The sequence below is a fragment of the Sturnus vulgaris genome, chromosome W (assembly GCF_052056855.1).
Source record: "Sturnus vulgaris isolate bStuVul1 chromosome W, bStuVul1.hap1, whole genome shotgun sequence".
Taxonomy (NCBI): Eukaryota; Metazoa; Chordata; class Aves; order Passeriformes; family Sturnidae; genus Sturnus; species Sturnus vulgaris.
Genome location: NC_142282.1, coordinates 40,605,018 through 40,627,360, shown reverse-complemented (window position 1 = coordinate 40,627,360; position 22,343 = coordinate 40,605,018). Strand labels below are relative to the sequence as shown.

Sequence of the window (22,343 nt, the reverse complement as noted above, 5' to 3'; positions counted from 1 at the left end):
TTATAGCGGAATGCAACACACTCCCTCTGAACATCCTGCCAGGCACTGACAGTTGGGGTCTTAAGAAGAGCTGTGCTTTGTTATCAAGCACTTCCAAGGGAGCTCAAACTCCTTCAAATGTCTTCCCTGGTGGTTTCTGTTGGAGAAGACGAAAATGGAAAACCTTATAATTGCCTGGCAAAAGAGTTTGAGAAAATGGAAACTATAAGCAAGATTGAAATGAAAGCCATCTTTGAGATACCAAACCTTAGTTACTGAACAACTAGAAAACAATAGTATGGCCAGCTGAAAGTAATCCCCTCTTGATTGAACAATCCCCTTTGCTTGCAGACAGGTCCAAGGGTCAGAGAAGACCCTACTAGCATGGCAGAGGGGGTCCAAAGAGTAGTTTTTAGGGTTTAAAGTGTAACACAGTATGATAATTTAGTGATTCTTATAGGCTGTATGTAAATGCTATAGAATTTGTATCTTGTATTAGATTGGTTAGTGAGAATTAGAATATTCAATACAGAAGAAGATTTATTGTATTGTAATGGGAACCTCACTCTCTTATGCTCTTACTTTTCTTACTGCTCTTACCTCTTTTATGCTCCTACCTCTTACCGCCCTTACCCCTCTTACCTCCTACCCCTTGCCCTCTCTTTACTCCTTTTACTCTTGCCCTCCTGTTCTCACAAGCCTGCTCCAAGCTGCAGCTGGCAGCTCCAAGCAGGGCCCTTTCACCCATGCCCTATGCAATAAACCATAAGTTCCAAAACCTGGCTTTAGAGATCTCTCAGTCCTGACCATCCGGACCCGCAGCTCCTACAGGTTTCTGGCAGAAGCTCCAGGTAGGACCATTCTCCCCATCTTCAGTGGAGAGCATATTTTTTACATCTTACCCTGTCCAGACTGACCCAAGGGCTAGTGCATGAACTATGTCCTGCTTGATATGTTCAAAGGCTTGTTGCTTCTCAGGTCCCCATTTAAAGTCATTCTTCTTCCAGGTCATTTGATGGAGGGGGTTTCCAAACAGACTGTAATTTGGAATGTACTTTCTCCAAGAGCCCACAATGCCTAAGAAAGGTTGTTTCCTTTTTGCTAGCTGGAAGAGACTGGAAGGATTTAAACAAAGAATTTTGTATTTTTGCCTAGTTTAGTAGTTTGTTTTTACTTGTTTTTGTAGTTCGCCTAAACATTGTAACTTTCATTTTATAATTTAGCTTTACCTACCTGATTTTGCTTAAACTTTGTAGTTTTCAATCTATAGTTTAGTTTTACCATATAACCCAACATTCATAGCTGTGTTTCAATTACTATTTAGACTATTAGCTCATTGTAGAACATTGATTACAAGGGACTGAGAAGATGAGCAAACCTCACCAGCTGTCGCTTGATTACAATGGCCTAAGACCTTCAGAACACTAAATAAGTAGAAATCTGTTGAGATGAAAGACACTTAAGTTTTGTATTGCTGAGGCTAATTGCATGAGTCTTATATTATCAAGATAAGACATGGACAAGTCATTACAGATGGACAGCGCATGCACAAACATGGAAGTTCAAGCAGAGGACATGATGAGGGAGACATTGGAATCGTATAAAACAACCCAAATCCCAAAAATAAAGAATGCAGTTCTGAATAATGGACAGTAGATGATAATCTTGTTGCACAAAAACATAAGGGACCAAAAATCCAAGAAATTCCGAGATTATATAACGAGGGGAAAAGACTTTGGGTATGGCTTGGGGAATTCTTGGAATGTTACAATGTGTATAAACCCAAGGGAACAATGCCTAAGTGAGTATGCTAATGGAAAGGGACACCCTCAGCATATTCCCAGTACTGAATAAAGAAATGCTTTCTTAAGAGATTATGCTGTTATGTTATTTTCTTTGAATCATGACAAAGCTGTTATTTATTAATCGTATCCATTGGGATCTGAGGACATCTATCTTGCCATTTTATTTCTAATAACTGTGCAAGTCCCTTTACCTTACCTTGCTTTATGGCAAAACTGGATTTCAGAAGCATTTGGACTATTTTTTCCCCTTTCTCAAAATCTTGTTCTGCTGTAGTGCCCCACATGATGATCTCATCAGTGTATTGTAGCTGTTCCAGAGCTGTCCCATCCCATCCTGCTGTAAGGGGAGTAAGGAAGGATTTTTTTTTATAGATTTATGGGACAAAAATAAAGCACAAACGTGGCAAACATCTCTGAGAACTGTTTATTGATAAAGAAAGAGTATGGTCCCAACTGGAGTGCAATAGTAAAGAGAGAGAGTGTGCTGGTTTTGCACGTATGACATTTGGTGAGTGTCCTAAGGTGACGTTATGGTGCTTGTAACCCCAATCGCGTGTTCTGTTTATGCTCGGTATTATGTTCTGTGCTTTCAAGACTGACTCTGAAAATGAAGGTTTGTTTTGTCTTGTGTCCTGGGGTACAATGCAAAAATGTGTATTCTATCACCATCTGTTAAAATGTAGGAGGGGTGGTGATCCTTATCGCTGTGGGAAATATCCTCTGCTGATGTGCCATCTGATAAGATCAGGGGGATGATCATCGTTATCTATTCACAACCCATCCTTCCTCCAGAAGATATATTCTGTTAATGGGCCATTAAGTCCTATTGTGTGACTGATAAGATTACATCATCCCATTGGGAGATGCCCCAGCCAGGGGCAGGAGCCAAGCCTTTCCTACCTAGATAAAAAACTGGGGTTTGGGACGCAAAGGCAGACCTTTCCACTGGATCCCAGAGGGAAGTCGGACCTTTTCCACATCATCGCTGGATCTTCGGAGGAAAACTGCACCTTCTACAGGAGCACTGCTTCAACTGAACCACATCTGTCATCCAGGAGGACTGTAGCCACCATTTATACGGACTGCTACCAACACCCTGACTGACAGGGTGTCAGGTTGTATTTCTGACTGTGTTGGTGGTTGTTTCTTTTATATTATTGCATGTATTTTATTTTTTTCTCTTTTCTCCTATTAAATTGTATTACTGACTTGGAGTCTCGCACTGGTTTTACTTTCAAACCAATACATTTATTGGCGCTCAACGTGGGGCACGAAGGGTACTGAGAAAAGTCAGTATTACAATTTTGTTTTCACCATGATTCTCAACATGCTTACATGGGTTTTATATCTTGCTCTCTATATTTTTCCACACATGGGGAACTATCTGCCAGCTGTAATGCTCCTGTTTAGACCAGGATATGGTATAAAAATTGCTTTATTGGCCTATTATGTCTACTGCATAATAACCTCTGAGGCAATGAACATAATCCGGAATATGTACTCGACTTTGTTTGCTTGTCCTAGTCTAGGTTGCTACATCCGGGGTTTAAACAATCACACCCAGCCCTTGGGGGGAGGGGTAAAGGATGTTTTTTTCCAATCTTTCTGGCCTGATACAGTAGTTTTTGGAAATGTTGAGTTCCCGCTGGATGCTAAGGACAGCATAATATTGTTGTTAGTTCTGCTTTGTCTCCTCTGCACAGCCTACAACACGCTTAGAAACAAAACACTACATGGTGTATTGCTGTGTATTCTTGAGGAAGAGGAAAAAAGAAACAAACCAACTTCGTCCACGTCTGCACAGAATGTCACAAAGAGGAGAAGAACCAAACAAAAACCAACAGTGTCCGTGTCTACACAGACTGCCACAGAGGAGGAAAAAGCCAAAAACAAAGCAACAGTGTCCGTGTCTATGCAGACTGCCACAGAGGAGGAAAAAGCCAGAAGCGCCATCAACATCTCCACACAAACCATCACTGAGCCAGAACAGCCTAGAGCAGTAGCAGTTGCCCCCGTTCAGAAGAAGAAATCAAAGACCAAATCAGTCCGCATAGTGACTGACGAGGACGTAGCAGGACCTTCGCACCCAGCGGAAGAGACAGAGCCAGAAATCATCACTCGCTCTCTATCCCTGGGTGAGCTGCGTGACCTGCGGAGGGAATTCACCCGCCAGACAAATGAGTCCATCTTGACCTGGCTGCTCCGCATCTGGGACGCTGCAGCCAATGACACCATTCTGGATGCAAGTGAGGCCAGGCAACTGGGATCTCTGTCCCGGGATGTGGTCATTGACCAGGGGATTGGGAGAACCCAAGAAACTCTCAGCCTCTGGCGGCGACTGCTGACAAGTGTGAAGGACAGATACCTTTGTAAAAAAGATCTTCAGGTGCACCAAGGAAAATGGAGCACAATAGAACAAGGTATCCGATGCCTGAGGGAATTGGCCTTGCTGGAGATCATTTTCTCAGAAGATGAGAGATTTCCTAAGAGCCCAGACTGTGTCCGGTGCACATCACAAATGTGGTTGAGATTCGCATGGCTTGGACCAGAGATGTATTCCCGTTACCTGGCAACGCTGCAGTGGAGGGAAGGTGAGGACATGGTAGGCGTCTTGGCCAATAAACTAAGAATTTATGAGGACACTGTCACAGCCCCATATCGTACCCATGTCTCATCCGTGGAAACAAGGCTGGTGGAGCAAGTCCGAAGCTTGACTGAAGAGGGCCATCAGAAACTAAAAAAAGAATTTAAGGAAAACAGCTACCAGATCTCTCCAGAACCAACAAGAGTTTCTGCCATTTGGAGCCGGCGTTCCTCAGGCAGGGTGAGAGGACACACTCCACGAGGTAACCTCTGGTTTTTCCTTCAGGAGCATGGAGAAGACATGAGGAAGTGGGATGGAAAACCCACCTCCTCCTTAGCAGCCTGGGTACGTGAGCTGAAAAGAGGGACACCTACCCCAAGAAGCTCATCTAGAGTCAATGCTGCTCCAGTCTCTCGTGTACAGAACTCCAGACAGTATCAGAATGATGATATGACTGATCCTCTTGAAGGAACCTCAAGAACCTATTTACAGGGAGAGAGCAACGTGTACCAGGATCAGGAATAGAGGAGCCCTGTCTCCAGCCAGGTAGAGGAGAGGGATAATCGGATCTATTGGACTGTGCGGATCCGATGGCCTGGCACATCTGACCCACAAAAACATAAGGCTTTGGTTAACACCGGCGCCCAGTGTACTCTGATGCCATCAAAGTATGTAGGAGAAGAATCCATCTCTATTTCTGGGGTAACAGGAGTATCCCAGCAACTGACTGTAGTGGAGGCCGAAGTGAGTTTAACTGGGAACAGGTGGCAGAAACAGCCCATCGTGACTGGCCCAGAGGCCCCATGCATCCTTGGCATAGACGATCTTAGAAATGGATACTTCAAAGACCCAAAAGGATATCGCTGGGCTTTTGGGATAGCTGCTGTAGAGACAGACGGCATTAGAAAATGGAACACCTTGCCTGGTCTTGCAGATGACCCCTCTGCTGTGGGACTACTGAGAGTTGAAGAGCAACAGGTACCAATCGCCAGAACAACAGTACACCGTTGGCAATACCGTACTGACAGAGACTCAGTGATTCCCATCCATGAAATGATCCGTAAACTGGAGAGCCAAGGGGTGATAGGCAAAACCCACTCACCCTTCAACAGCCCCATCTGGCCTGTGTGTAAATCTGAAAGAGAATGGAGATTGACCGTAAACTATGGTGCATTGAATGAGGTGACTCCACCACAGAGCGCTGCTGTGCCAGACATGCTGGAACTCCAATACGAGCTGGAGTCCAAAGCAGCAAAGTGGTACGCCACTATCGATATCGCCAATGCATTTTTCTCCATTCCTCTGGCAGTAGAATGCAGGCCTCAGTTTGCTTTCACCTGGAGGGGCGTGCAGTACACCTGGAATCGTCTGCCCCAGGGGTGGAAGAACAGTCCCACCATCTGTCATGGACTGATCCAGGCTACACTGGAAAAGGGTGAGGCCCCCGAACATCTACAGTATATTGATGACATCATTGTATGGGGCAGCACAGCAGGGGAAGTCTTCGAGAAAGGAGAGAAAATTATCCAGATTCTGCTGAAAGCTGGTTTTGCCATTAAGTGAACTAAAATTAAGGGAACGGCTCAGGAAATTCAGTTTCTAGGAGTCAAGTGGCAAGATGGACGTCGTCAGATCCCAACAGAGGTAATTAATAAGATCACTGCTATGTCTCCACCTACCAACAAGAAGGAAACACAAGCCTTCCTAAGTGCCATAGGCTTTTGGAGAATGCACATTCCTAGGTACAGTCAGATTGTGAGCCCTCTCTACCTGGTCACCCGCAAGAAGAACGATTTCCACTGGGGCCCTGACCAACAGCAAGCCTTCGCCCAGATCAAGCAAGAGATTGCTCATGCAGTAGCCCTTGACCCAGTCAGGATGGGACCAGATGTGAAGAACGTGCTCTACTCTGCAGCTGGGAACCATGATCTGTCCTGGAGCCTTTGGAAGAAGGTGCCTAGTGAGACTCGGGGTCGACCACTGGGATTCTGGAGCAGAAGCTACAAAGGATCTGAAGCCAACTACACTCCCACAAAGAAGGAGATCTTGGCCGCCTATGAAGGAGTTCAAGCTGCCTCAGAGGTGATTGGCACAGAAACACAACTCCTCCTTGCACCCCGACTACCAGTGCTAGGCTGGATGTTCAAGGGAATGGTGCCTTCCACACATCATGCCACTGACACCACATGGAGCAAGTGGATTGCCCTCATCACTCAGCATGCCCGTATTGGGAATCCAAATCGCCCTGGGATTCTGGAAATAATTACAAACTGGCCTGAAGGTGAGACTTTTGGATTGTCTTCTGAAGAAGAAGAGGAGCAAGTGGCACGTGCTGAGGAAGCCCCACCATATAATGAGCTACCAGAGACTGAAAGACGATATGCCCTCTTCACTGATGGTTCCTGCCGAATTGTAGGCACTAACCGGAAATGGAAAGCTGCAGTATGGAGCCCCACACGACAAGTTGCACAAGCTACCGAGGGACAAGGTGGATCGAGTCAGGTCGCAAAGCTAAAAGCCGTCCAGTTGGCTTTGGATATTACTGAACGAGAAAAGTAGCCAAGGCTCTATCTCTACACTGAATCATGGATGGTAGCTAATGCTCTGTGGAGATGGCTGGATCGCTGGAAAAAGGCCTATGGCTTGACTGATGCAGCAGAAAGCTGTTTAGTTTTCTGTCTTGTCTGTTGTCATGTGACAGGACGGTCTTTTCTTTGGTATGTGGATGCTTGGCGATGCCTTCATCTCCAAGCAGAACTGGTCTGGTTTTGAGGAGGTTTTGTATTTGACCCAGGGGGATTCTTGTTGGTGTTTGTGGGAGTAGTCTTTGCAGTACCTAGGTATGGTTTTATGTTTTATCCTGGGAATCATCTTGGGCCAGATGCTAGGGAGACACAGGCGTACCCTCATCCCCAGGTAATTAATTGGAAATGTCCAGAGATTTGATGTGTTTCTGGGTCTTTCACTAGCACTGGTAGTTTCTCAGTGAGCTTAGCTTGGGTTGAATTTGAGAAATGGCGGAGTACTGAGGCATCAGGCTCCGATGCTGTACAATTTTGGAAGTTGATGATGTAGAGAGCTTTGCAGAGTCTTTCAACAGGAGATACAATTTCTGTTTCTCTCTCTCCACTGTTGATTGAGGACTTTTTTGAGGTTTTGATGGGTTCTCTCTACGATGGATTGTCCTGTGAGATTTGCAGGTATGCCTCTATTGTGTTTAATTCCCCACTTGCTGAGGAACTCCTTTAATGTGCGAGAGGCATAGGCAGGCCCATTAACTGTCTTGATCCCTTTTGGGACTCCCAGAGAGGCAAATGCAAGGAGAAAATGCTTAATGATGTGAGTGGTCTTTTCTCCTGCATGAGCTGATGCAAAAACTGCTCCGGAAAACATGTCGACTGACACATGCACATATTTAGACTTTCCAAAGGATGGGAAATGGATCACATCAGTCTGCCACAACTGGCAACTGTTCAGGCCTCTGGGATTGACCCTGGTACCCATAGACGGTATCTGGTAATTTTGACAGTTTGGGCATGTTGCAACAATAGCTTTTGCTTGCTCTTTCAGGAGCTTTAACATTCTGATGAGGGCAGGTACGTTTTGATGAAAAAATGCATGTGACAACTTTGCTTGAGCAAAGATGTTAGGGATGTTAGCAGTTTCTATTGACATGGCCAATGCGTCCGCTTTCCTGTTCCCTTCTGTGATGATACCTGGGAGATCGGTGTGTGATCTTGCATAATATGGTAAGGTTTTTTTCTGTGGGAGATTAAGCGTCTTAATGCAGAAATAAATTGATATAATTTTGGATTATAAACCTCCTTGAGGAGAGCGTGTTCTGCTCTCATGGCTATACCAGCAACATAAGCTGAATCTGTGACCAGATTAAAGGGTTTGTCTCTGAATCTCTCAAAGGCTCTGACAACAGCTGCTAACTCAGCAATTTGTGGAGATCCCCCCACTATTTGGACATCAGATTCCCAATTTTGAGTTTTGGGGTCCTTCCAAGTCATTGCAGACTTGTGGGATAACTCTGAGCTGTCTGTAAAAACAGAGCTTTGAGAGGTGTCCTACTTTGGGCTAATTTTGGAACCACATTAAAAGCCGCATCTGAATTAAAAAGTCTGTGTTTTGGAATGTGGATGGAAATTTGGCCTGTATAGCTATCTAGGGCAAATTGGAGGTTTTCATTGGTCTGGAGCAAATGCTCCAGATCCCCTGTAGTCAGTGGCAAGTATATGCATGTGAACTCACACACTGCAAGAGAGCGGAGGCGAGTTCTGGCCTTTTTTATTAGATGTGCCATGATTTCTTGAAAGGTGGTAATTATCTTTGTGGGTTGATTATTTGTAAACATCCATTCAAGAATTAATAGAGTGTCTGTAAGTTGAGGGTCCCATTGGAAAATCAATCCATTGAAACAGGGTGCCTTTCCTACAATAACAAACTGGAAAGGCAGGTTGGGTTCGAAGAGATGGACTTGGCATGAAGACAGGGTGTCCTGGACCTTGGTGATGGCCTCTTGGGCTTCTGGTGTGAGGGTGCATGGAGAGTCCAGGTCTCTGTTGCCACAGAGAAGATTGAATAGGGGGGCGAGGTCCTCTGTTGTGATTCCCAGTAGGGGACGTATCCAGTTGATGGATCTGAACAGGCTGTGTAGGTCTCTCTGGGTTTTTGGGTCGTCTCGGATAGAGAGCTGCTGGGGTACGATGGTCCTGTCACGGATCTGGAGTCCGAGATAAGTCCATGGGCTGGTGTACTGTACTTTGTCCTCACGAATCTCAAATCCTGCTTTTTCAATGGCTTCAATGGTTGTTTTAACTGCTTTGTCCAAGTAAGTATTTTCTGATGCACAGACTACGATATCATCCATATAGTGGTGGATGATTGCATCTGGGAATAAGTACCGAACAGGGGAAAGAATGTAAGCAACATACCACTGGCTTATGGTGGGAGAGTTTTTAAGTCCTTGAGGAAGAAAAAGCCAATGATATCTTTTGAGTGGAGCCTCTCTGTTAAGAGAGGGGATGGAGAAAGCAAACCGTGGTGTGTTTTGGTAGTGCAGTGGGATGCTGAAGAAAGAGTCTTTGATGTCAATGATGGCAAGAGTCCAGTCCTGGGGCAGCATCGATGATGAGGGCAGGCCAGGCTGGAGGGGACCCATGTCCTTGATGACGTCGTTGATCTTGCGAAGGTCGTGGAGGAGTCTCCACCTGTCCGTCCCAGGTTTTTGCAGTACGAAGACCGGAGAGTTCCAAGAGCTGGTAGTCTTGATGATGTGGCCTTTGGCAAGTTGCTCTTCCACAAGAGCTTGTAGTGCGAGCAGTTTTACTTTCAAGAGGGAGCAGTGATCAACTCAGACTGGGTCCTCACCTTTCCAGGTGAGCCGAGGTGTAGATGGAATTGCACACTCCTCAGTGGCCCAAATCAGAAATCCTGGTTGCGAATTCTGATGGAAGTCCCCCATTGGGATAGGACATCCCTGCCCCATAGGGTGATGGAGGCCCTTACCACGAATGGGCAGATGGTTGCCAGCTTGCCTTCAGGCCCTTCGATGATGACATTCCGTTTGCTCCGCATAGACACTGTGACTCCACCGATCCCAGAAATCATGCCTGCTATTGGTTGTAGTTCCCAGTTTCCTGGTCATTCTGAGCGGGGGATGATGGTCACGTCTGCACCAGTGTCTAGTATCCATGGTCTGTGGATCTTCTCCCTGCTGCAGAAAAGGCTGCACTCTATGATATGCTTGTCTGAGCCCATGATCTGTGCCCACATTATTGTGGGGTTGAGGGGAAGCCGTTCCATCTGGTTTTGCAGGAGCAAAAAGACTTGTGCAATTGGTGTTTTCTATGAAAGATAAAAAGGAGTGTCAGTGCAGCACAGTTGAACAAAGATTTCTTGTTCAGGTGATACAGTTTGTATTTCCTGCAAAACAAAAATTTGTGTTGGACCATGGAAAGTGTCACCAAGGATTACAATGTCCCAAGGACCGTCTGGTGGACTGCGCTTCCCTGTGGGAACATGGTGAAAACACCTATCTATAAAGTTCATGGACAATGTTGTTACCAGCTGGCATCATGTTCCCATCTGTAGTGCTCCATATGTTGGATCCCCTTGATGTAATCTGGGATCTCCTGGGACGATGGGCTGTGATGTCCCCCACTTTTCGCAGGTGAGGCAGGGTGGGAAACAGCTTTTGATTTGTTGTCTGAGCACGTAGCTTTTACTGCGCTCTGCTGGAAGTTTTCCAAGCAGTGCTGGTACCTCTGCTGGTTTTGGTGATTGGTGCAAGGGTCTTGGGTGGGTGACTTCTCTGGACAGTCCTTTATAAAGTGTCCAAGTTCCCCACAGTGAAAACAGCGGGCATTATCTTTGGAGGTCACCACTGCAAATGCACCAGAAACCCCTTCTGCAATGCCCTTGGCAACTGCTTGGTCAACTGCGTTTTCAGTGGACAAATGACGTGCACAGCTTTCCACCATCTGTTCAATGGTGGATTCCGTGTCGAGTGGCAAAGCTCTTAGAATAGTTTTACATTGTTCATTAGCATTAGTCATAGCAAGTTTACCCAAAAGTTCTTTTCATGCCTCTGTACTCTCTCTGTTTTCCCAGGGCATCCTTTAGTCTGTCCACAAATTTAATAAAACTCTCATCTACCCTTTGTTTGATATTAGAGAAGTGCAGGGTAGGAATGGAGTCATCTGATGTAAGGAGTAATGATGTTTTTGCTGCATTAGATATGTCCTGCCATGTTTCCTCAGGTAAAGTGTTAGCTTGTTCAGAAGGTTTTAAAAGATCACCTTCTCCAGCTAGTTGCTAGACAGTAAAATTTTGTCGATTTGCATCTTTGGAATAGTTATCAGATATAGTTTTTAACTGTTTCTTTCCAATGCCTTTCCCATAGCATATATTCAACAGGGACAAGGAGGAAATTAGCAATATTTTTGGCATCATGTGGGACTAAAATGTGTGCAGAAAAAATTGCTTCTAAGAAATTTCTAAAAACATGTGTTCACCTGCCATGCTGTTTGGATAATTTACATAATTCTATTAATTCTTTATTAGTGATTGCTTCCCACTCTGTTCTGTTTGTGGCCCCCCCTCTTCCTTTTTAATAAGTTACAGGAAATGCTGAAATCTTTTGGGCTAATTCCTAATCCCTTGATTGGGTGGCTTGGATTTTAGCTATCGCCCAAGGATCTACCTTGTCTGAATCAGAAGTATACGTGCTGCTACTGCTGTCTTCACAGAAGGAGTCAGAGTTTACAAGCTTGTTTGAATGAGCAGAGGGTGCTTGGGAGGGGGCGGCGGTGGGCTGGGAGGGTTGAAGGGGGGCACAGGGCAGAACCTGACCGCAGGGAGGCAGCTCCACGGCGGCGATAACAGTGGTGCTGGCTGTGAAGCCGGTGTGAATCAGGGGGCCACTGTGGGAGGGGTCGGGGCAACCCGTAGCCTGCCCAGTGACAGCCGCGGGTGACAGCGTGGCTGGGGGAAGCAGGGAGAAGGGAACTATGGAAGTAGGAGCCTCCGCGGGCACGGGAACTGGAGCAGGAACTGGGAAAACCGCAGCAGAGGTGACAGGTGCGGAGATGAGGGTGGGGGGAGCCGGCGCGGCAGCGGAGTGGGGGAAAACCGGCACGAAGGGGGCTGTGGCAGAGAGGGGACCATGAGCGGTGGCGTGGAGATGATAGGATAGGGGGGAGGGAACACGAGAGGCGTCTGCGCCGATACAGGAGGGGAATTGGCAGTGGATTGCGCAAGCATCGGTGGGAGAGGTGCATGATCCGCTGTGCCTGCGGAAGAGAGGGGGGCGGAGGGGGGGCAGGTCCCAGGTTTCCCGTGCATGAGAAGGGGTGTGCCGGAGGCGAGAGGGACAGCAGGGGACCGGCTTTCGGGGGAGGGACAGGGTAGACGCTTTGGTGATATGATCTAAGGACAGCGAGGGATAAAGGCGTGGTTTTGAAAGCTGAAAGACCGGTTTTTCTGGGTTTGGGAAGGACAGTGCATTATCTGCAATTGCATTTGAACAGAGAGAAGGTGGAAGAGATAAGGGAATGGGAGGGGATGGCAGGGGTGTAGTAGAAGGTTTTTTAGAGGTTTTATTTCCTGCTCTTATGATAGCTTTGGAAATAGGAATGAAAGATGTGACAGAAAAATCTCCCTTGGCTTGGCATTCATATATTTTTGTCCCTACTGAGTCCCAGAAGGAATCAAGAGTGATATTGTGACTATCAAAATTAGAATATTGAGCAGAAATACATTTATAAAGTTTTTCAAGTTAGTTTTCTATAGGTTGCCTTTAGAGAAAGTTGTTAGCAGATAGGATTTGTAAAATTTGGGAATATAGGTCTCTCTCAGTATGGGATAGGTGAGGTTTTGCGAGTTTTATCCCCATACTAAGTTCTCGTTTCCAGCCCGGCAGAAAAAAGAAAAGAGAAAGAAAAAAACCAAAAACTGAAAAGACCCAACGTAAAAAAGCGCGTTTAGAGTGGCTGATATATTCACAATTCTTCAGCCAATATGGGTCAAAGTCTGCTGGGCTGGTGGTCAGCCGTGCCGCGATTCTCGGGACTGAGGTTCTAGAGGGTGTCGGACTGGCCTTGGAAGAAGAGTAGCTCTTCTATAAACAAGAAGCTCCCTCCCAAGGTGATGACGATCCAAAAGCGGTAACAGTTCCAAAGAACGCCCCTGACTGTCGAGCTGGCAAGGCTCCAGACACGATGTTCGGAGCACCATCTGTAGCGACCAGTGCCTGGGGTCTATTTACCCCTGGCTGCCGCAGACGTTACTGGATAGGGAGTCCTGCAAGGAATAGCCATTTCCTGGTGTCTCTGGCAGTCTCAGCCGCAAAGTACCGATATGCGAGCAAGGCCTGGGTTTCAGGCAGTCAGCTCTTATAGTGATTCCAGCTCTAAGTGATTTCAGCTTAGAGTGATTTCAGCTTAGCTCGCAAGGTACCTTAGCTGACTCAGAGAAATGAGGCCGGGAATCGCTGTGTAGAAATTCCACAGAGTTCTTTATTGTCTTCTGCGAAGGGGAGTCCAGGGACAGCGGCATTCCACTGAACTGGGTAAAAGCAGGGTTTTTTATAGGGTCAGTGTGGCTTGACAGAGTCACCAATGGTTTAGGGTTTTGGAAATGTGAGCAATAGTATTACAAGGAGATAAGGCAGGGATCTGAAAGCAGGGAAAGGGTTTTTTAGCCTAGTCACCATGAGTAAGCAATTCTTATCTAAGGGATAGCTCTCCAAGGAGGTCTTACTAGGGTCTCTGCTCCATCCACGTTGAGGAAATACCAGTAACTACCAAGCTGGATTGTGGCCAGGATGGAAATTTACTGATGACTAAAGCCAGTCAATTTCCTTCCCTATAAACATCGGTCCTAAGTGAGGCCCTTTGAGCTTTCCTGAGCTGCAGGGGCTGTGCCAGCATCTCTCTCTGAGCAGGATTTCTCTTAGAGCGTGTGAATTCTCAGGTTTGTGATACTCAGAGGACCACCACTGAAAGCTGAGAATGGGGCCTAGGCTGGGAGAGGCTAGGGAGAATTGTTTCTAGCCCGATGGGCCCATGATGCCTCAGGTCATCAGGGCAGAGACGCCACCTATAAGTGGGAATGAGACCAAGGGGTGGATCTAACCATGGACAGTATTTCTCAAGTTATCCATGACTGTGAGACATGTGCTGCCATCAAGTAGGCCAAGCAGGTCAAGCCCCTCTGGTATGGGGGACGATGGTCCAAATATAAGTATGGAGAGGCCTGGCAGATTGATTACATTACACTGCCCCAGACACGTCAAGGCAAGTGCTACATGCTCACAATGATAGAAGCCACCACCGGATGGTTGGAGACCTACCCTTTGCCTCATGCCACTGCCCGGAACACCATCCCAGGCCTTGAAAAGCAGGTCCTTTGGAGGCATGGCACCCCTGAGAGAATTGAGTCTGACAATGGAACTCATTTCAAGAATAGCCTTATCAACACCTGGGCTAGGGAGCATGGCATTGAGTGGGTGTACCAGATCCCCTACCATGCACCAGCTGCAGGGAAAGTGGAGTGGTACAATGGACTGTTAAAAATCACCTTGAAAGCATTGGGTGGGGGATCTTTCAAAAATTGGGAGCAGTATCTAGCAAAAGCCACCTGGTTAGTTAACATCTGAGGCTCCATCCATCGAGCAGGCCCTGCCCAATCTGAGCCCCTGCATATAGTAGATGGAGACAAAGTCCCAGTGGTGCATGTCAGGGGTTTATTACGGAAGACAGATTGGATCAATTCTGCTTCGAGTACAGACAAACCCATTCGTGGGGTTGTCTTTGCTCAGGGACCAGGTTGCACATGGTGGATAATGCAGAAAGATGGAACAACACGATGTGTACCTCAGGGAGATCTGATTGTTGGGTGAGAGCCATATGCAAATATCACTGTTTGCTGAGTGTTACTGCTATTATCTGTACATAGTTGTATACCATATATATGTGCATGTATAAGGTATGTTTGTGCAGAGTTAGACTATATATATATTTGTTTTGGTAATGAGTCAACAATATGGGGATAAGGGGTGGAATGTCCTGGGGGGACTTTGTCATGTTGAATTGTATCCCTATTTGTCTGTTTAGCCCCGAAATAAGTTTCGTACCTTTAAGGCTGGATTTGAGAGTGAAGGAGGGGGGGAAGAGAAGTGGTGGAATGTCTGGGGCAGTTGTTTTCAAAACACAGAGATAGGAGTTTCATCTTCTCATCCTCCTAGACTGTGTCACCGTGGTGGACAGCGGAGAGAGCTCTCCTTTGCTTTTAGTTAGTTTTTGACTAACTGAAGTAGAGACGTTACCCGGAGAGGTTTTTTTTCCTGTTTTTCCTGGAATTATTTGAACTTGCTCTGGACTGGGGACCCAGGGGAGCACCAGGAGCTTGCACCTGCGGCCCACCAGGGCCTGGCCTGGGCAGCGGCATTTTCCAGCACCAGAGGGACTGAGAACAGACTGAGCCGAGCTACCACCCACAGGAGAGAGACTTTCTGAATTTGTCATGTCTTCAGAGCAGTGAGAGGCTTTATTGTTCGGTACTGGGGTTTTTTTTTGTGCTGGGCAGTGCTGTGCCTGTTGAATAAACAGGTTTTTTCCACTTCTCTCTGAGGAAATTTCTTTCCTGAACCAGGTGGGGGAGGGGCCACTCAGGTTTGCTTCCTGAGGGGGCCCTTTGGAAGTTATCTCCCAAATTTGCCCTAAACCAGGAGAATTTTGTAGGTCTGGTTGGCTTGTTGCTCAATTGTCTGTAAGCAATTATGGGTTAGCTGCTCTTCTTGCATCAGCGTCCAGGAATTGGGCTGGATTTACTGCTGTGGTTACCTTAAGTTCCACATCTTCTTGGTCCATTAGAACAGTCTAATACATCAGCATACACTTTGGGGAAAGCCAATGCCTCTCTTTTTGGCTTAATACAGTTGTTATGGTGTGCTAAGTATACACTACTCTCTTTTTTTCCCCGGAGTCAATTTCCAGGTCTCTTGGGTAAGGAGAACAGTTGATGCCAGAGCTCACAGGCATCCAGGCCATCTCTGGCTGACATTGTCAAGCTGTTTTGAAAAGTACCCTATAGGCCTCTTGAAGTCTTCTATTTTCTGAGCTAGAACTCGAACTGCGAGGTGCTGTCATTTGAACGCAAAAAGGTCAAAGGGCTTTGTTAAGTCGGGAAGCCCTAAGGCAGGTACAGACATCAGGGCAATCTTTAAGTTACAGATTGCATGTTCACTTTCAGGAGTCCAAATTAAAGGTCCTTCTGGGGCCTCTTGGCAGATGGCTTTTTTTTCAGTCCATTCCCAATTTCTGCTGTCCTGGAATTATTTCAAACCCTAGTTAGACAACTTGCTGCTTTGTGATTTGAGTTTTTTCCTGAGATAGTTTGTAACCTCCTTGGCCTAGGAAATTTAGAAGACTGATAGCAATTCCATGCACTTTTCATTAGTTTCAGTTACTAGTAAGATGTTATCAACATACTGCAGGACCAACCCTTAAGGATTCTCTTTCTTCCAGGTCTCTAATTATTTTGCTAATTGGTTCCTAAAAATTGTTGGACTATTTTTTAAATCCTTGTGGTAACAATCCAAGTAAGCTTAGTCTTCCAACCAGTTTGGGGATTTTCCCATTCAAAGGTAAAAATGCTCTGCCCTTGCTTATCAAGAGGTATGCAAAAGAAGGCATCCTTCAAATCTATTACTGTAAACCATTGGTGATATTCTGTAAGGGATTTTAATGGGGTATAGGGATTTGCTGAAAGAGGGTGGATATCATGAACTATTTGATTCATCGCTTGTAGGTCTTGTGCTAACCTGTACCTGTCTGTCCCAGGCTTTTTAACTGGTGAAGTAGGAGTGTTATATTCCAATTAACATTCTATCAAGAATCCAAATTCCCATAAATTTTCTCTTACTCTTGATTCCCCTTCTAGCTTCTAATTTTAAAGGATATTTGTAGGAATCTCTGCCTTGGGGACGGTAGGGACAAACTCAGGCGCTCTCTTTATTCTGGTCTTAAAGTTTGCAGTTTATTTCGTAGGGCGTGGGTATATATAAGGCCCTGCTAGGAACTGCAGCTGCAGCTCAGAGCAGGGCGGAGAGAGGGATAGAGTGAGAGTAAAAGAAGAAGCTTAAAAGAGCTTAAGAAAGTAAGAGCATATGTGTTGGTTTGAAAGTAAAACCAGTGCGAGACTCCAAGTCAGTAATACAATTTAATAGGAGAAAAGAGAAAAAATAAAATACATGCAATAATACAAAAGAAACAACCACCAACACAGTCAGAAATACAACCTGACACCCTGTCAGTCAGGGTGTTGGTAGCAGTCCGTATAAATGGTGGCTACAGTCCTCCTGGATGACAGATGTGGTTCAGTTGAAGCAGTGCTCCTGTAGAAGGTGCAGTTTTCCTCCGAAGATCCAGCGATGATGTGGAAAAGGTCCGACTTCCCTCTGGGATCCAGTGGAAAGGTCTGCCTTTGCGTCCCAAACCCCAGTTTTTTATCTAGGTAGGAAAGGCTTGGCTCCTGCCCCTGGCTGGGGCATCTCCCAATGGGATGATGTAATCTTATCAGTCACACAATAGGACTTAATGGCCCATTAACGGAATATATCTTCTGGAGGAAGGATGGGTTGTGAATAGATAACGATGATCATCCCCCCATCTTATCAGATGGCACATCAGCAGAGGATATTTCCTACAGAGATAAGGATCACCACCCCTCCTACATTTTAACAGATGGTGATAGAATACACATTTTTGCATTGTACCCCAGGACAGCATAAGAGAGCGATTTTCCCGTTTACAATACATTAAATCTTCTTCTATGTTGAATATTCTAATTTCCACTAACCAATCTAATACAAGATACAAATTCTCTAACATTTGCATGCAACCTATAGGAATCACCATATTACCATGTTTTACTGCTTTTCTTATATCTAAATTTTATCTGGGACCCTTCCTGCCATGCCTAGGGAGGATGTCTGTTTGCTTCTTGGTATTTGCAGCATCTAACATTATCTAAACAAAGGGGCCTTCAGGCATTCAGTTGCTTTCAGCCACACAGTCGAAAATTGCTACCATTTCTATTTCGCTTATATTTTCCATATTCTCAAAGTCTTTTGCTAGGCACTCGTATTTATAAGGTTTCCCTAATTCATCCTTCCCAACAGATATTGTTTCTGCCTTACCAGTTTTGATCCAAGTTTTAGGATAATGCTTACAGGCTGAGCTCATCAGGAACATCCTGGAGTTCCCCTAGCCCAAACCAAGGGTGTTACTGCATTTTCTATGGCTTAAGGTATTCCTCCAGAATAATCTGGTTCCTGTTGGGTTAACAGATGTTGGTGTAAAGAAAGTGTTAAGCAGAGTACGACAGCAGCAGCGACAGCAACAGGTCTCTCTGACACAACATGTACCTGAGACAGAACTGAACAAACAAGTTTCTACTTCTATGTCAACATAGATGCAAACTCTTCACACTCCTTTACCATGGCTTTTAAGAGAACAATGGAAAATGTCAAGAGGACAGATTTATTGTAGGACTGTGATCACATCCGTAAGCTGTAACCAAAATAAACAAAACTCTTAGGAGTAAAGATATATATACTGATGCTTTCGAATAAACCTTAGATTCACTCAGATTCACTCTGTGCTGATGGGTCTCGTCTCTTCATGTGTCACAAATGATGTCCTATAACGAAGGCTAACAACTGCTACAGTGATCCAGTCCTGTGATACACACCAGCCATCCAGTTGTGTCTGCAAGATCACCGAGGAGCTCCTTTCATCACAGCTATAGAACCAGGTTAGCAAAAAGTGAGTGGCTGGGCAGCACTTTAATTATGGGGCAAAGTGCAACCAAATCTCAAAGACTCCATAAAGACTCTCTGTTGTGTATTACCAGGGAGCAAGGATTTAAAGTAATACCTCAGAAAAATATATCCTTACTGTGCTGGTTATGCATTGAAGGCACCTGGGGGGAGGGCACACTCAAAAGTTTTTCTCCCTGAGAACTTCCTCTGTGAATTGATGGCACCAATTAGAGACTGGTTTAGTTGTGGCCAGGCTGAGAAACCAATTGAAGAATTTAGTTTGCTCTGTGAATCCACATTTTTTGAAGCAAGCAAAACCCGGGAAAAGCCCTCTTTGGTTTCCGGCCGCTCACAAGGTAACACTGACCTGGCCCGGGCGCCCTCCCATGCAGCCCGAGCCGGGCAAGGGGTGGGCTCAGGAGGCCGCTGGGCCCCGTTTTCAACCAGGGGCCCCGATGGCCAGGGGGGAGGAGAAGCCCATTGCTAAGATCCTAGCCCTCCCTCCTCCCCCGGCGTGGCCGTGGCTCGGAAGGGCCTTACCCCGCTGCTGGCTCAGAGCAGCCATGGGGTGGCCGAGCCTGCCAGCCGCCCACGCAGGGGCTGGGGGGAGGCAGCCGGGCCCCGTTTTGGCAGAGCCCCTCCACGCCTTTGTTTGCTGGGCAAGGTAAAAGGAATACCCCCGGACCGCGGCTGGAGCTGGGTGTGGTCGGCTCCAGAGGGCAGTCGTGAAGCCAGAGGCTTATCACCATTTTTTTTTCCCCTGGCTGGACTACGAAGTCTTCATCCACCCCCCCACCCCCCCCCCCCGCCCCAGCGCGGCCTGAGTTCCTAACACATCTCCAGTATGGCCTGGCCCAGCCCCTGCAACTTCTGTGTGAAATTTTAACCCTTCTAATGCTCAGATAAGACTTGCAGACCCTCCAATCCTCCCTTGAGTGAGAGGAAAAAAAACAGAAAGGATACACCAAAGTCAGTGAAGCAAGAGCTAAGTTTTTAGATGGAAGAAGAATGAGGAGACACCGTGAAAGTTGGTTGAAAAAATCCTTTTGTAAGCTATAGGAGTGGACTGTGCTACACTAAAAATTCCTGTAAACGGTAGAAAAGACATGGGGGGGGGGGGGTTTGAAGTGTTTGGAAAATCCTCTTCCCCAAGGGATAAAGGTGTGACAATTGATAGAAGATTCGTGTTAATCACAAAAGCATTGAGGTTTGCATAAACCAGAATGCTAAGCTTTGAAGTGAAGCATGGACACTAGATAAAGGAAATTATATGATTAAATAATTTTGTTTAAAAACACCTTATGTTATATTATGCTGTATTATGTTACATTACATTGTTATATTATGTTCTGTTTTTCAAATAAGTTGTATCAGCTACCAGCTTGCGAAATCGAACTTCCCAAAAAGCCCTTCCTGCCTTTGTCTGATCAATGCTGCCTATCTCAAGGACCAGACTTCCAGAACTTCTCTGGTGGTTATCTACAAGGACCAGATGGCTATCTGTGACTGATGATCGCCCAGAGGCTTTGTGAATTTGTGTAAGGATGTTTATTCGACCACCACTGCTTACCTAGCAAAATTATGACAGCAAAAAAACCCCAAAAATTATTGATTACAATGAGGAACCACAGTATAAGAAGAGACTGCAAACCAAGGTTCGGTGGAGCGTGGAGTGGGCGGTGACCCCTCGCGTTCCCCAGCGCGCTGCTTGCTCTTTCTATATCAAATAAAGCAATCCAAAATTTTGCTGAATATCGAGACTTTTGTCTCTCATTTATAACAAAGGGGATCTCTGTTCCTGAGAATAAAGTATGAACAGAGAAAAGAGAAATGAAGAGAACTTGTGCTTTTGGAACAGCTCATCCTTAAAAGTAATACCCCATGAGTTTGACATGGCCCACAAGCACAGCTCTGGGAAGGCTGTGAAGTTGGGAGGGGTTTCATGATTGCAGATTCCCGGACAGATGCTATTCGTGAAAAGTGAAGTCATGAGAGAACTGGTTTGTGTTTTTTCTCTTAGGAAAAAAATCCCTATAGCCGAACAAGAAGAAACTCCTTTCCCAAAAGTGAACTCCGAAAGATTATTTAAGTTGGGAACTGACTGAAGTGTCTCTGTATGGTGTTGTTAAGAAGGTGTGGGAGGGGGAAGGAGGAAGTGGTCTGAAGTTCTTATTCTGAATTTATTATTTTCTTTGTGTTGTTAAAAAAAATTTTCTTTATACCCTTTTAAGTTTTAGGCCTGCCTTGCTTTTGCTCCTAATTCTATTTCACAACAGAAAACGAGTATATTGAAATTGGCAAACCTGTTGTACCTGCATTCTAGCCTTCTGAGTGTTGATACATTCTTTTTACATTTTCTCATAGTCTTTCTGATAAACAGCAGATGTTTTGCATTCCTCGTTGGAGGAAGCGAGCATTGAGGGACAGGTGATGAAGCCTGTGGAGTCAGGAGGTCTTATCATCACTGTCCAATCCGTGCTCATTGTTAGATTTCCATAGTCATGTAATGTAAATAAAGGGTCTTTTCCTGCTCAACCAACTTGGAGTCAGGTGTGTGTCTGTCTCTCTCTTTCTGTGTGTGTGTCCCAACGACCACAGCAAACCTAAACTATAACATTTATTGGTGCATTGGCCAGGAAATTCAAACTAAACCAAGACACTCATTTGGATTTGACAAAACTTCTCCGATACCCCTCTGATGTTTCTTATGAACTTAGTCATTGGCAGAAAGTTGGGGAATGCTTACAAACCCATCAGGTTACTCACCACGATGTTTACCCCAATGATATTGTGACTCCGCATGTAATCTATTCTGCCTTACAACAATTTAAGCAAGTGGACCATGTCCCCTCGGACAAACCACTATCCTCTCCTTCTGAGAAGGATAATTCAGAATGCCAAGACCCATTTGATCTGGGGCTGGTCAAGCCTGACCAAGAACCAGATTTATACTCTCCTCTGACCCCAATATGTGTTATGGCAGCCACTGCTCCAAGCACAGAAGAAATATTACAGACAGCACGCTGAAAGGCAGCTGCAACCCTTTCACCCACTCATCCTCCTCCCTATGTCACGTCTCACCTTGTTAATGATTATGAGGACATGTTACCCACTGAACTTGAGCCAGAAAGATTTATACATAGCTTCTGCAGAAGGGCATTACAAGAGGAAGACGTTGAATTTTTACAAGCTATGCCTGTAATATAGCGCAATCAAAATCCACAACATGAACAGTTGTCCTATTAAATGGTTAAGGAATTAAGGAAATCGGTGAAGGAAAACTGCTTACATACCTTCTTTACTGTGAATTTAATAGATTCTATAGCTGAATCGCATACCATGTGTCCTGGGGTACAATGCAAAAATGTGTATTCTATCACCATCTGTTAAAATGTGGGAGGGGTGGTGATCCTTATCTCTGTGGGAGATATCCTCTGCTGATGTGCCATCTGATAAGATGGGGGGATGATCATCGTTATCTATTCACAACCCATCCTTCCTCCAGAAGATATATTCCGTTAATGGGCCATTAAGTCCTATTGTGTGACTGATAAGATTACATCATCCCATTGGGAGATGCCCCAGCCAGGGGCAGGAGTCAAGCCTTTCCTACCTAGATAAAAAACTGGGGTTTGGGACGCAA

The 22,343-nt window shown here is 45.6% G+C and overlaps 1 long non-coding RNA gene across 1 annotated transcript; it reads left to right on the top strand.

Moving 5' to 3' along the window:
- Positions 1 to 11,865: 11,865 nt before the first annotated feature.
- Positions 11,866 to 21,213, top strand: LOC148220189 (uncharacterized). Its single transcript, XR_015799087.1, has 3 exons — positions 11,866 to 11,955; positions 18,519 to 18,693; positions 20,066 to 21,213. It is a non-coding gene; the product is annotated as an uncharacterized LOC148220189 (long non-coding RNA).
- Positions 21,214 to 22,343: the final 1,130 nt, after the last annotated feature.